This window comes from Rhinolophus sinicus, chromosome 6, assembly GCF_057876585.1.
Source record: "Rhinolophus sinicus isolate RSI-liver-muscle chromosome 6, RSI-T2T, whole genome shotgun sequence".
NCBI lineage: Eukaryota > Metazoa > Chordata > Mammalia > Chiroptera > Rhinolophidae > Rhinolophus > Rhinolophus sinicus.
Window position 1 is genome coordinate 3,280,833 of NC_142506.1, and position 12,152 is coordinate 3,292,984.

The 12,152-nt window shown below is 50.7% G+C and overlaps 1 protein-coding gene across 4 annotated transcripts in view; it reads left to right on the forward strand.

The window, feature by feature from the left end:
• The first annotated feature begins 514 nt into the window (after positions 1-514).
• Positions 515-12,152, forward strand: part of FAM135B (family with sequence similarity 135 member B) — a 174,612-nt gene continuing 162,974 nt past the window's right edge. For 2 of the 4 annotated variants that reach the window (XR_016021469.1, XM_074316296.2), the window contains exon 1: positions 962-1,099. The gene's annotated coding sequence lies outside the window, so the exon portion shown is untranslated. Of the gene's footprint in view, positions 1,100-12,152 lie in introns of all 4 variants that reach the window. The other 2 variants (XM_019724323.3, XM_019724341.3) reach the window with 2 other exon arrangements.

Below are 12,152 nucleotides of genomic sequence, written 5' to 3' on the forward strand. Positions count from 1 at the left end.
GTTGTGCTAACCCTCCTCAATCTGCTCTTCTCTATGGACCGAAGCTTACACATCTCGGAACCCCCAAAGTCCAGCACGAAGTAGGTGACCAGCAAAAGATGGGTTCGTTGGTTGACTGGGCACTGCTGACTGTATTGGAGGCATAGATAGTTTAGGGCTTTAACTCTTTCTCAGACATCTACTGGGTTGCCTCTGGTCCCTCTTAAAAGTTTAACGTCCCTCCCCCACTTGGGGGGGGGGGTAACCTCGCCTCTCCCGGTGGTCTGGAAAGGACCCTTTGCTTTCCCCTGCACCCCAGTCTCCCAATCCCGGAGGGCAACTCCGGACCCCAAGGCAGAGTCTGAGCATGCTCAGGGCCGGGCGGGCTGGAGAGGCCGGTGGGCGTCGGGCCCCGCCGCTGGCGCCCCCAACAGGCCGAGCGGGCGAGCGGGCGGGGTTTGGCCTCTGGGCAGCCTGCCCGCCCCCACCCCACCTCCCCAGGCATCCGTCGCTGACTGGCCGCGCCAGGGGCCGAGGCTGGGGAGCGGGTGCTGCGCCTGCCCGCAGACGCGCAGGGAGGGCGGCACGCAGGGCTGCGGGGAGCGGGCGGGCAGCGGCCGGGCGCGCTCTGCAGGCCGCGAGGGCGCGCTGTGCGCTGCGCCGGGGTCTGGCCGCGTCCCGGCGCGGGTGGGAGAGGAGCAAGGGCGCCGAGGTGAGCAGAGCCCGGCAGGCCGGCCGCGCGCAGCCGCCGGTCGTGTCCCTTCTGCGAACCCGCTTCACCGTATTTACAACCCTGCCTCTTGGCCGGGTTGGCTGGGGCTGCCCGGAGGCCGCGGCCGGGCAGCTGTTGCGCTGAGAGGGGGCAGCTGCGGAGTTCCATTACCATAGCAACCGCATCAGCACCGCGGCGGCGGCGAAAGCAGCATCCTCGCTCCTCCTCCAGGCAGCCTCGCCGCCCCCCGGGACCTGAGTGAGACCCAGCTCTCAGGTGCCCGGACTCCGCGGTCCGCCCACCGCCGCTGCAAGTGTCGGCGGCTGGAGAAGGTGACAAGACGAGCACGAGGGACCCAGGAGCAGTGGCCTGAGGACTGACAGAGGGGAGCCCTGCAGTGGGAGACAGGTAGGTGAGAGCGCTCCGGGGTCGGCAGCTGCCAAACTCTCCTCTGTGGCAGTGACGTTTCTGGAAGTGTGGTTGCTAGTTGGATGGCTTTCTATTACTTAACAGGGATTCCGCCGTGAAATGTGGTTTATCTCCTTCTGTGTCCCCAATCTCTCTATCCTTTAGTCTCCCGGCACACCTGGGCAGGTCTTGAGAGGGCAAGAGGGGAAATCCGATGTGATAGGTGGGGAGACGCTGGGTGAATGAGGTGGTCCCCGTAGAATCCCCCCCATGGAGGCTGAGGCAGACCAAGCCGGTCCTCTGAGCCCCTGAACCAGGGCCAGGTTCCCGAGAAGACCATGTAGGGGTGAAGGGGACAGTAGGAGCAATTCTGGATGATCCATGCTGATCCAGAGACCTATTCTTGCTGTGGCTTGGCTGGGGACAGTGGGGGGGTGCTGCAGCTCAGCTATGACATGGAAAGGGACCAGAGCACACACCAGCCTTTGATCTGTAAAGTCAGCTTCAAAGCCAGCAGCTGGAAGGGCTACATAGACAAGGGAAGAACTCTTGCCGTTGTGGGACCCAGGGCGATGTCTGGAGTTTTCCCTAATTGTCTTTGGCTACTGGGGCTGGGGTGGGAATAGAAATAACAGTATTCACTAGCAGTCCAATGTCCCCTGCCTTTCTCCTCACCTCATTTCTAGCTCTCCCCACCCCCAATATTGCCAGCAAAACAAGACTGCAGGGAGTATAATAACACCCTTTGTCCCCTTGGCCACCCCCAGGGCTCCAGCCATTGGCAAACTATCCCACTTTCAGACAGCCAGAGAATTCCGCTTCAGTTCTCTGTTTGAACTAGGGAGGCATTGCTCTCCATCAGGTTTTGATGCGCTTGACATGAGAGATGTATCAGCGCCGAGAGGTACCTGGGCTGTCCACACGGAATGATGAATAGTGAACCTCGCCTGCAGGCCAGAGAGGGGGGCAGAGGTTTGGGCGTGATTCCAGACCCAGCTCAGCAGGTGCCAGGGCCCCAGAAGAACATAGAGACGGGAGATAAAGTTAGGTGAAGAATTTGGGTCTAAAGGCTCTTGCATACAGGGAAGTGGGTCTCTGGGTAATTTCCAGGATGGGCAGCCATTGACTTTTCTAGGGCTCTCTCTTTATACCCTGGCCTCGGGACAGCGGTAAGTCCAGTTAAAAGGCCATGTTCTTTAATTGGGCTGTTAATTTATGCTGTAGTTACGTTGCCTGAGGGAATGTGATTTGACCAGCATTACATCTGAGATTCATGTCAAAATGAGGATGATATTGTTGTATTCCAGGCAGATGGGAAGGTGTAGAGAAAGGATAAGATTTGGGAGTCAGCAAACATGGTTTGAGTTCTGATCTCATTGTATACTTGCCGTGTGACCTTGACTGGTGTTGCCTCACCGAGACTCCTTTCTCGCATCCGTAGAATGGGGATATTAGCAGTTCTTGCAGACTCCCAGGTTCCGGTGACAATTGAGTGGGATGATGGAGAGGTTGGGTGGGGAGGGGCTTTTCAAAACCTAACATGCTGTGCTAATAAAAGGAATTAGCGTTCTTTTCTAAAGAAGCTCTTTTCCTCAGATCAGCAAATCCTTAAACAGACATCAGCTATGAAATGGGAGTAACAATATTGGTCCGTGACTCACAGTTGAAATGCTGTAATCTAGTCCAAGATACACTCAGGGAAATCTAAAGAGGTTTTTAACAGGGGAAAACACAGCATGTCACTGTCCTCGCTTACAAATACTGAAGGTCAAGGGCTTTGCCATCAGAGGCAGCACTCATCCAGTTTGGGAACATTGAGGTCTGCTCACCGTGGGGTTGGGCTAAGCATTTAATAATGTAAGCAGGGTTTGCACATAGTGGGGACTTATGTGTCGGGCACACTGTGAGCTCCTTGTAGGCAAGATTCAACTTCATCCAACGCTGCTCCGTAATGCCAGGTGTTTGCTTAATGTTTGCCCGGTTTGACTGAATGCTTGCAGCTTGACTGTCATTGCCAGGGGGCCCACAGTTTCTGGGCTTACACTACGCCCTGCTCTTTTGTACCCCTGCTTGTGCCCCCGTGGGTCTCTGCCGAGAGTGACCATTTCTCACTTCCCACTTTCCTTCATGACCCAATTCAAATGCCCCTTCCTCCAGGCAGCCTTCCTGGGCCCCCCATTCTCTGCTTCCGTAGCACTTTGGACCTGTTCTGTGACAGCCTGTGCTGTGTCATGTGGACGTTGCTTGCTCACGTGCCTGTCCCCTCTCTAGAGTTCATGCTTTATGAGGGCAGGCACCTAGGCCTGTCCCACCAGGGCTGTGGCCCCAGCACCTGGTACAGCGACTGCCACGTGAGTGGTGGTTGAATGAGTGAAAAAGCCTTACCCGCACTGCGCCCGGGTTGCACCAGGGCTGACCTGGCTGCCTGCCTGCCTCTCAGGCTGTGCGCACAGACGCAAGGTGCTCCCTGCGCTCTCGTGTGTGGTTGGGGCCAATCCACTGAAGCAGAGTGGAGACTTCAATACATACTTTGCCTTCAAAGTCTCTCTCTCTTTTTAATTTTTCAAGTTGGGTACTTTAGAATAACTAATCTGTGTTGAATGGCCTTCATGTAACATTTGCTGAAAACATCTGATGGAATATTTTAAACTTAAAATGTACTTTTCTTCCTTTAATTTCTTTACTTGATTTCAGCTTCCAGTATAGTGGGAAAGCAGGTAGATTGGGTTAAGAAAACCTAGATCTGAATCCTGGTTTTAAGGGGACCCAGAACCAGGACACTTGACTTCCTTGTGCCTCAGTTTCCTCGGAGTAAATGAATAGCTGTGCAGTAAAACCAGTTCACAAACTGTAAAGTACTCTACCGAATAAATTATTTACTTCCCATAATTTGTTTTTGTCCTGAAAATGAGCAAATTCTCTGTGTGATTACACAGCCTCAGACACGAGGGGCTGTGCATTGTGGCTCCTTCCACGTACTATCTCTGTGTCACCATCAGTAAATCACTTTGCCCCCTCAGCCATTGCCTCATCTGCGTGCCATGGTAATGACAGCTACCTTTCAAGATGGGTTGAGGTACCATATGTTAAGTCAAGTGCCATACCTGGCACTTAACACGTGATATCTGTAATTTCCAAATGATAGATATAGTTGCCCATAATAGAAATTCCCAGAGTTTTTGAAATGCCCAATACATTTTCTCTCTTTATTTTACCTATGAGAGAGAGAGAGAGAGAGAGAGAGAATATGAATGGGGGAGAGGATATTAAGAGGGTCCTGGGAGACCCCGTTCCCGGAAGCCCCTCCTCATGTGAGACTCCACGAGGAAGTAGAGAAAGCTAAAGATTTAGGTTCAGTCACGAGTCCCCACTTCAGCTCTGATGCTAACTGCTTCCAGGTCTGACAATCAGCTTCCTCACCTTCCTGGGCCTCAGTTTCTTCATCTGTAAAAGGCCTGGCAGATTTCAGTGGCCCAGTCTAGCTCTGTTTTCCATACACTAATCACTGTTCCTTGTCACCAAGGTCCATCTGTGTCCCTCTGGCTGTCCTTTGGGGCAGAACTCATCACCTGCCCACACTTTACATTTCAAGGCACCATCTACCCATATCCCCACTGCCATGTTTCTTCTCTTCAGACTTGTCCCCAGTTTAGAAGCCCAGAGAGCCCAAGATGGTTGTGGGACTTAGGAAGTTGGTCAATACCTCATGGCATCTCTCCTTGTCCCGGGCAATTTTTATCTGACCACAGGCAAAACACTCCACTGCTCTGTCCATCTGGAACCTCTTCCCTCATTCTGATCAGAAGAAACTGGGTGGATGAAGCCTGATGTCACCAGAGAGACATGGAGGGCATGCACGGGCATCTCTAATATTCACTGAGCTTTCCGGACCCAAGGTGCTCACTAGTGTCAGGTGTTCAAACACAAACCATTCTAGGCACCTGCACACCAGTCTCGGGTGATTCCTGAGGGGGGTTGCAGCATAATAATTATGAGGCAGAAGTACAGTCCCCACGGTCCCATTGAATCCAGAGATAAAAGCAATGTATTTTTGGACAGTTGTTCTTAACCCAGCTTATTTCAAGGATCGCTTTGAGCATCCAATGAAATTTACGTTCGTGCTTTTCAGAAAACCCTATCCGAGGGGTTATGGATCCCTGAAGTCCCCTCAGGGACCCTAGCTAAGAATACCTGTTCCTGCAGAGGGGCTGAGCCTGCAAACATCCGTGCGTGGGTACCACAGGGCAGTGGGTTCTCTGGTGAAACCTGAGATAGCAGGTGCCCAGGTTTTCCATGAAGCAGCCCTCATGTAAATGAAAGCACCGTCTAGGATGAGATGCCTTTTAGAGTGAGGCAGACGTGGGTTCGAATTCCCATTCTAACTGGAGTGACCAACTTGTCTCTTTTTTCTTGGGACTGTTCCGATTTGAAAACTGGAAGTTTTCAGGGAACCCCCTCAGTCCTGGAAACCCAGGTTGGTTGGTGACCCTTGTTCTGACATTTGTTAGCCATGTGACCCCGGAGAGTGATTTGGCCTGAGCAGAGTGGTCCCACCTGGTCCCTCAGCTCCTGCGATGTAGACCTACAGCTTACATCCTGAGATATAGAGTCTAAAATGGCTTCTGTCAAGTGATTGAGGGGGTGCTATCAGCTGAAATCTCAGAGGGAGTGAGGAAGGCAGAAATAGACAGGGGAGAAGACAGGCATAGATGTGGGTGCAGCCTCACCTAGTCTCAGTCTGATCACACGGGGACTTCTGGGGCGCACATGGTCTCCCCTGGTTTCCACCCTGCCACGAGTCTGATTCTGGGAGACATACCACCCAGGCAATTTCTGGGCAAAGGCGCTCCTATCAGGTGAGGAAAATTTTCAGGAGAATGGAGCAATGATGGGCTCCTATCAGCCAACACAGCGGCTGTGTGATGGGCACGTCAGCCTGGTGGGGACCAGGGTGGGGCACAAATGGCATCCACTACATTATTTTTGCTATTTCCACCAGAGACCCCCAAGTCTTCCTTTAACTGAATCCCCTACAGCTGTTGTTTTGGGGCTCATGACACTCAGGCATCCCATCCTCGGTTCCTCCTGAACCCTCCTCCCTAAGGGAGTCCCAGAAATAGACGATAAAAAGAGCTCCCTAAACTCTGTGATGTTTGGAACCCAAGGAGCCTGCTGTGGGTCCCCCCTGTATTTATCTGCACCCTCTTCTGCTCCTCTTGAAAGCCTCACCGGTCAGGTTGCAGGAGGGTGCCAGCGACACCTGCTCCCCCCAGCCTGACCACACGCACTGGTCTTCAGTCACATGGTGCCCTCCAGTCACTCATCCTTCCTGCGCCTGGACCTTGGTTTTTCTCACCCCACCAAGACCCGCCGTTGTCTGGGATGCCTCCGGAGTTCAGCTAAATGACCCCTGGAGCACTTTGGTTTGCACCTTCTCAGCCATGCACATCACACGGGTTATATGCGAGCTATCGAACGTAGCCCACGCTCCTGGCTTGCTTGCTAAAATGGCCCCTTATTGTTATTCACTGATTTCATGGAAACCTCTGGCCAGTGAGCTCTTCTCTGCTCTCAATTCATTGGCCCATTTTTTGTCACTCTTATCCTGACTCCACATGGCGTCCCTACTGTGCAATACTGTTCCCAATGATCTAGTCAGCCTCAGCTTCTCTCTAGGTTATTGTACGTTACTTTACCTGTATCGACCTTAGTTTCTTTAACTCTAAAACAGTGATAACGGGCAACCATTAGGAATTTTGAATGAAAATCAAATGAAAAAGATAAATACAAATTCAAAAGTCTATTATAATACCTGGCTCACAGTAGGTGACTAATCAGTGTTTATTCCGATTAAAGATTAATCTGTATACTTTAATATCAACTCAGAGGTAGGTGACCTTGACATTCTATGAAAACTGAGGAACTTGGATGAGACTCTTCCTTGAATGGAACCTCTCTGTGGGGTGGACCAAGGGAGAGTCATCGGTAAAACCTTAGGATCCTGAATGAAGGAAACTTGGGGATACCCATGTCTTAGGCGTGTTTGGGGGCACCGAGGCGTGATCACACTCAGCAATAAGTCACATTCAGAAGTGTGACAGTGAGTCACACTTACAGACTAAATTACAGTCCGTAAACTGCTGAAATAAGGCAAGGGACTGTAATTTCTAAAATAAGTTATATCAGAAATTGCTAAAGTTAAAGTATTTGGTGTTTTAAGGGTTTGGTATCAGTTTTCTGGAAAATTGATTTCTGGCAATCATCATTCAGGGAAAGTGTACCTGACAGAACTGGTGGTTTTGTGAAATCTTGTTGATTTTAATTCAGAATATACAATGCACTGAAGAATAAATTGCCTCTTCTTAGTTTGTTTAAAGGAAGTCTTTAAAGATAAGATTATCCTTGGCAACTTGTGCCCAAGGTAGAATATCAAGCTCAGTGTTTTAACGGGCCTGCTTGTGTTGGCCTTTTGGGAGAATAAAATGTATATTAATATAATTGCTTCTGAATAATAGAATGAGATTTCCTTTTATCCCCCCCTCTTCTTTGCAAAAACATGTGGGTACTGGAGCCAAAAAAAGAAGGTCATCAGTTGTGTTTAAGTGACAGGTTGGGGTTGAATTATGTGGCAGTGCCAATGAGAAGGGACAGCAAGCTCTTTGTAAGCACCTACTACGTGCCAGTGACTGTAGGAAGTACTTCCCTGGTGACGCTTTTGTTTGTGTTCACCCAGGAGTTCTCACTGGCCCTGTTTAAAGCTGAGGGGACCAAGGCACAGGAAAGAATTTGCTCACAGTCTCACAGCTGGCAAGAGGGGAGCCCGAACCTGACCCCCAAATTGGTCCGATCCCAGAGAATATCCCTTCTCAGCCTCCCTGGAAGTGTCCCTTGTGAAGGGCATTCAAAATTCAGCTATAGGTCATAAAAACAAAACAAAACAAAACAAAACTCAGAAACTATTTAGTCAAAAGATATGGCTTTTAACCACTCGTGTGTGGATTTGGGAAAGTGATTGAGCTTCTGTTTGACTTGGAGTATGAAAGGGTGAGGGGCTTATTTATTTGATGATTTTTAATGTCCCATCTGCTTCCAACATCTTTTGATTCTGAAATATGCATGAAAAGCTGCAAGCACGTAAAGACACTTTGTAGAATTAGGAGCCTGCATAGGTTAAAAAGAAAAGAACAGAAATCCAGGGCAATCTATGCCCTCCCTACTGCTAATCAAAATTTTAGATGTTTACCTTTCCACTTTATACTTTATTGATGAGCTTGAACCAAAATGAGAGAAAACACACTTACTAAAATTGCAGATCCATCTTTTCTGCTCTGTGGTTTAATTGAGTGTCTCCCTGGATGTGTTATTCAAAATTCAGTGACTAATGGATGTGTCAGAATTTCTGGGATGTTAATGTAATGTATCATATAGATCTAAACTTAAAATCAATATGTTACTTGAAGATGCATCTCATTGGGGCCGGCCTGGTGGCTCAGGCGGTTAGAGCTCCGTGCTCCTAACGCCGAAGGCTGCCGGTTCGATTCCCACACGGGCCAGTGGGCTCTCCACCACAAGGTTGCCAGTTCAATTCCTCGACTCCCGCAAGGGATGGTGGGTAGCGCCCCCTGCAACTAAGATTGAACACGGCACCTTGAGCTAAGCTGCCGTTGAGCTCCCGGATGGCTCAGTTGGTTGGAGCACGTCCTCTCAACCACAAGGTTGCCGGTTCAACTCCCACAAGCAATGGTGGGCTGTGTCCCCTGCAACTAGCAACGACAACTGGACCTGGAGTTGAGCTGCACCCTCCACAACTAAGACTGAAAGGACAACAACTTGAAGCTAAATGGCACCCTCCACAACTAAGATTGAAAGGACAACAACTTGACTTGGAAAAAAGGCCTGGAAGTACACACTGTTCCCCAGTAAAGTCCTGTTTCCCTTCTCCAATAAAATCTTAAAAAAAAAAGATGCATCTCATTTTAAGTTATAACTGAGGCTGAGCTGGCACCCAGTGGCATGTAATGTGGGGCTCGTCTAGACTGACAGCAGGAATGAAGGATGTGCGTCAGGCTGGATGTTTCCTTTACAGGAAGCTTGAGGGTGAGGGGTCCCCAAAGGGGGGGGGGCTGGTTGGTTCATTTGTGATTTTAGCACAATGTGCTGTTGGCCCTCACACACACACACCCCAGTTGTCATCTCTTTGGCAAAGCCGTTCCCAACCCTCTGACGGTCAAATTGCTCGTCTTCCTCTGGCCTTCCACAGTGGCTGGGCTTAGCTTGACCACAGCATCAAAGCTCAAGAGGCTGTTGAGTGGGAAGGTTGTGCTCTGTCAAAGCCTCGCTCTGCTGCTGGTTAATGCTGTGCCAGGCCATTCAACTCGCTTCAGTTCAACTTCTTCATTTATGAAAATGGGATTAAAAAGATAGCACCTCCTCAGGTTATTGTGGGGATTAAAGAACAAATGCAAGTGAACTGATTAAAATGGGTTTAGCACTTAGCAAGGACACAGCATGCATTACCTCCCGCACGTTAAGCACTGATTTAGGCCCTTCTCTGCCTCTTTCTTGGGGCAGTGAGGTGATTTTCAACTTTACATTCATGGTGCCTGAAACACAGTTTCATTCATTTATTGGACCAACATTCACTAAAGCACCTAAGTGCAGACACTGTGTTGGCACAGGTTTTGCAGGAAAAAGCAGTTTATTGAGTCACTAGATGGATGGATGGATGGATGGATGGATGGATGAATGGTGGGTGGATGGATGGATGAATGGTGGGTGGATGGTGGGGGGGTGGATGGATGGATGGTGGGTGAGTGCTGAAAGAGTTAAATCATATATTTTTTTGGTGAAAGTGTGGCTGTTTTTGGACATTCTACTTGATGGTGAAAATGTGAAATGAAGAGACCCAGTGTGAGTGGCTAAGGAAAGAAACTCTGGAGCCAGATAACGGGATTTAACCCCAGCTTTACCATTGGCCTTCATCAGGGTTCTTCACCGAGATGTCTAGGCATGAGTTCTCGCATCAAAAAATGAAAATAATATGATGCCTGCGACATGGGATGTTTTGGGATTAAATGAGCTAATGTATGGAAAGCGTGTAAACAGTGGCTGGCATGCCACAAGCCCTATAAAGTGTAGGCACTGAACGCTATGACTGTCAGGTAGGGCCTGGGACCAGCTACATAGCTTACAGGACCCAGTGCAAAATGAAAACCTGGGGCCCTTGTAAAGGATTATCGTTAACATCCAGATGGTGACAGCAGAGCGTGTAGCCACGCACAGGGGTCTTCTAAGCATGGCACTGGGCCCTGTGTGACTCAATAGGTGACATCCTTGTAGAACCAGTCCCAATAGGACCCTTTTACCCTGAATTCCAGAAGCTGTCAAGGATGGCAGGCATTTCCTGAGCAGGTTTCCCAGGCCCTTTCTGTCCCTGCGCCTACTCTGTGTGTCTCTCTCCCTTGGCCATCCTGTGTGCCATGTCATTCCCCAGGCACTTTAGAAAGAAGGCAGGTGTCAGCTTCACAGCCCACGTTAATGCCCCCTCTACAGCAGTGACACTTGTCTCTTCCCCCTCCGTCCTCTTCAGTCTGAGAATCTCTTTGTATCTTTTGGTCGCAGCTCAAGCATGGACTCTGATGCCGAATGGGCTATTTAGCTGCTCAGCTGGTCCTGTAGCCTGTGTGGGCGTCTGTCATGGACCCAGTGGATCTCACACGCTCCTCTGGACTGTGAGCTCCTCCAGGCGGGGGGGGGGGGTGTGACTGTGTATCTTGTAGCCTAGCCAATGCCTGGCTCCTCCCTTCATCTTTGGACAGTCAGTGGTGGCCCTGGCACGGTCAGGTGCACGACCCCACGGCGAGGTCTTGCTTCCTGGAGAGAGTGGTTCCCTTAAGGAGCCAGGCAAGGGCACTTGCATAGACACTGCACTGGATGGGACAGAAGCAACAGCGGAGTAGAGGTTACACGTCACAGCATGTAGGGCCACCTCTCATCTTAGGGCGTGAGCACAGGCTGGCTGGGGTTAAGGTCGCCCAGCATGGTGGGCGCGGTGGGCGCGGTGAGAGCAGGGCAGAAGGGCTGGATGCCCACAGCTGTGCTAAGGCACACCCAGCCTAAGCAGTGGTCCATGGCACAGAATGGAGCAGCCATAGGTCCGTCGGTACCTTGCCCACAACCTGTTCAGTTAGGATTGTATTGTACAACCTGAATGCGACAGCCCAAGGAAACAGGCTGATCCCGTGTGAAAGCGCAGATGTCATGCAACCGACACCTGAAGTTACATCAAGACTCCTGGGGCTCAGGGCTTCCCTCTCAGTCAGCAGCACAGATGAGGGCTGCTCGCCCAGCCAGGCTGCCCTGACTTGAGCCCCGGCTGTGAAGACCACTCACTGCTCCCCAGCCCTCACCCGTCCCAGACAGCCCCCCTGGAAGTGCCACAGGAAGATAAATGTTCCAGAATGGTGAATCCACAGCGAAACTCCCGGAGGCCCACGGGCGTCCAGCTTTCCAACCAACAGCCCGTTGTGTAGCCGTGTTAATATTCACCCGGTTCTTCCCGCACAGTTAGTCCCACTGGGAACCGCCTGCTCAGAAACCGGCCGTCTCCAGCGGGCAGCCCTGAGCCTGCCTCACAGGGTGAGGTCCAGGGGATTACCTTCGGGAGTGATGACGGTGGGAAAATCAGGTACCCGCGCTATCGTTTAGTTCTGCGTGATCTGGGGCTGGGACGTCACAGTGCTTTATAATGTAGCACCAAGAATAAAACAGCTGGATTTCACTTCATTTATTCATCCAGAAGATGTTACTGAGCACCTACGTTCGGTCAAGTCCAATTCTGATGATACAAAGATACAATTGTCATCGTCATCGTCACCACCATCATCCCAGTAGCTAATGTTCACTGAACTTTTGTAGCAGACTCTGTCCATGTGATCACATTTAATCCACTAGATGCCCACCTCTGGGAATCCCATTTTCACCTGGTTGCTCACACACCTGAGGGTGGGCCCTTGTTACACCAGCACGCTGCCCCTCGGGGTGTGTCAGGTGG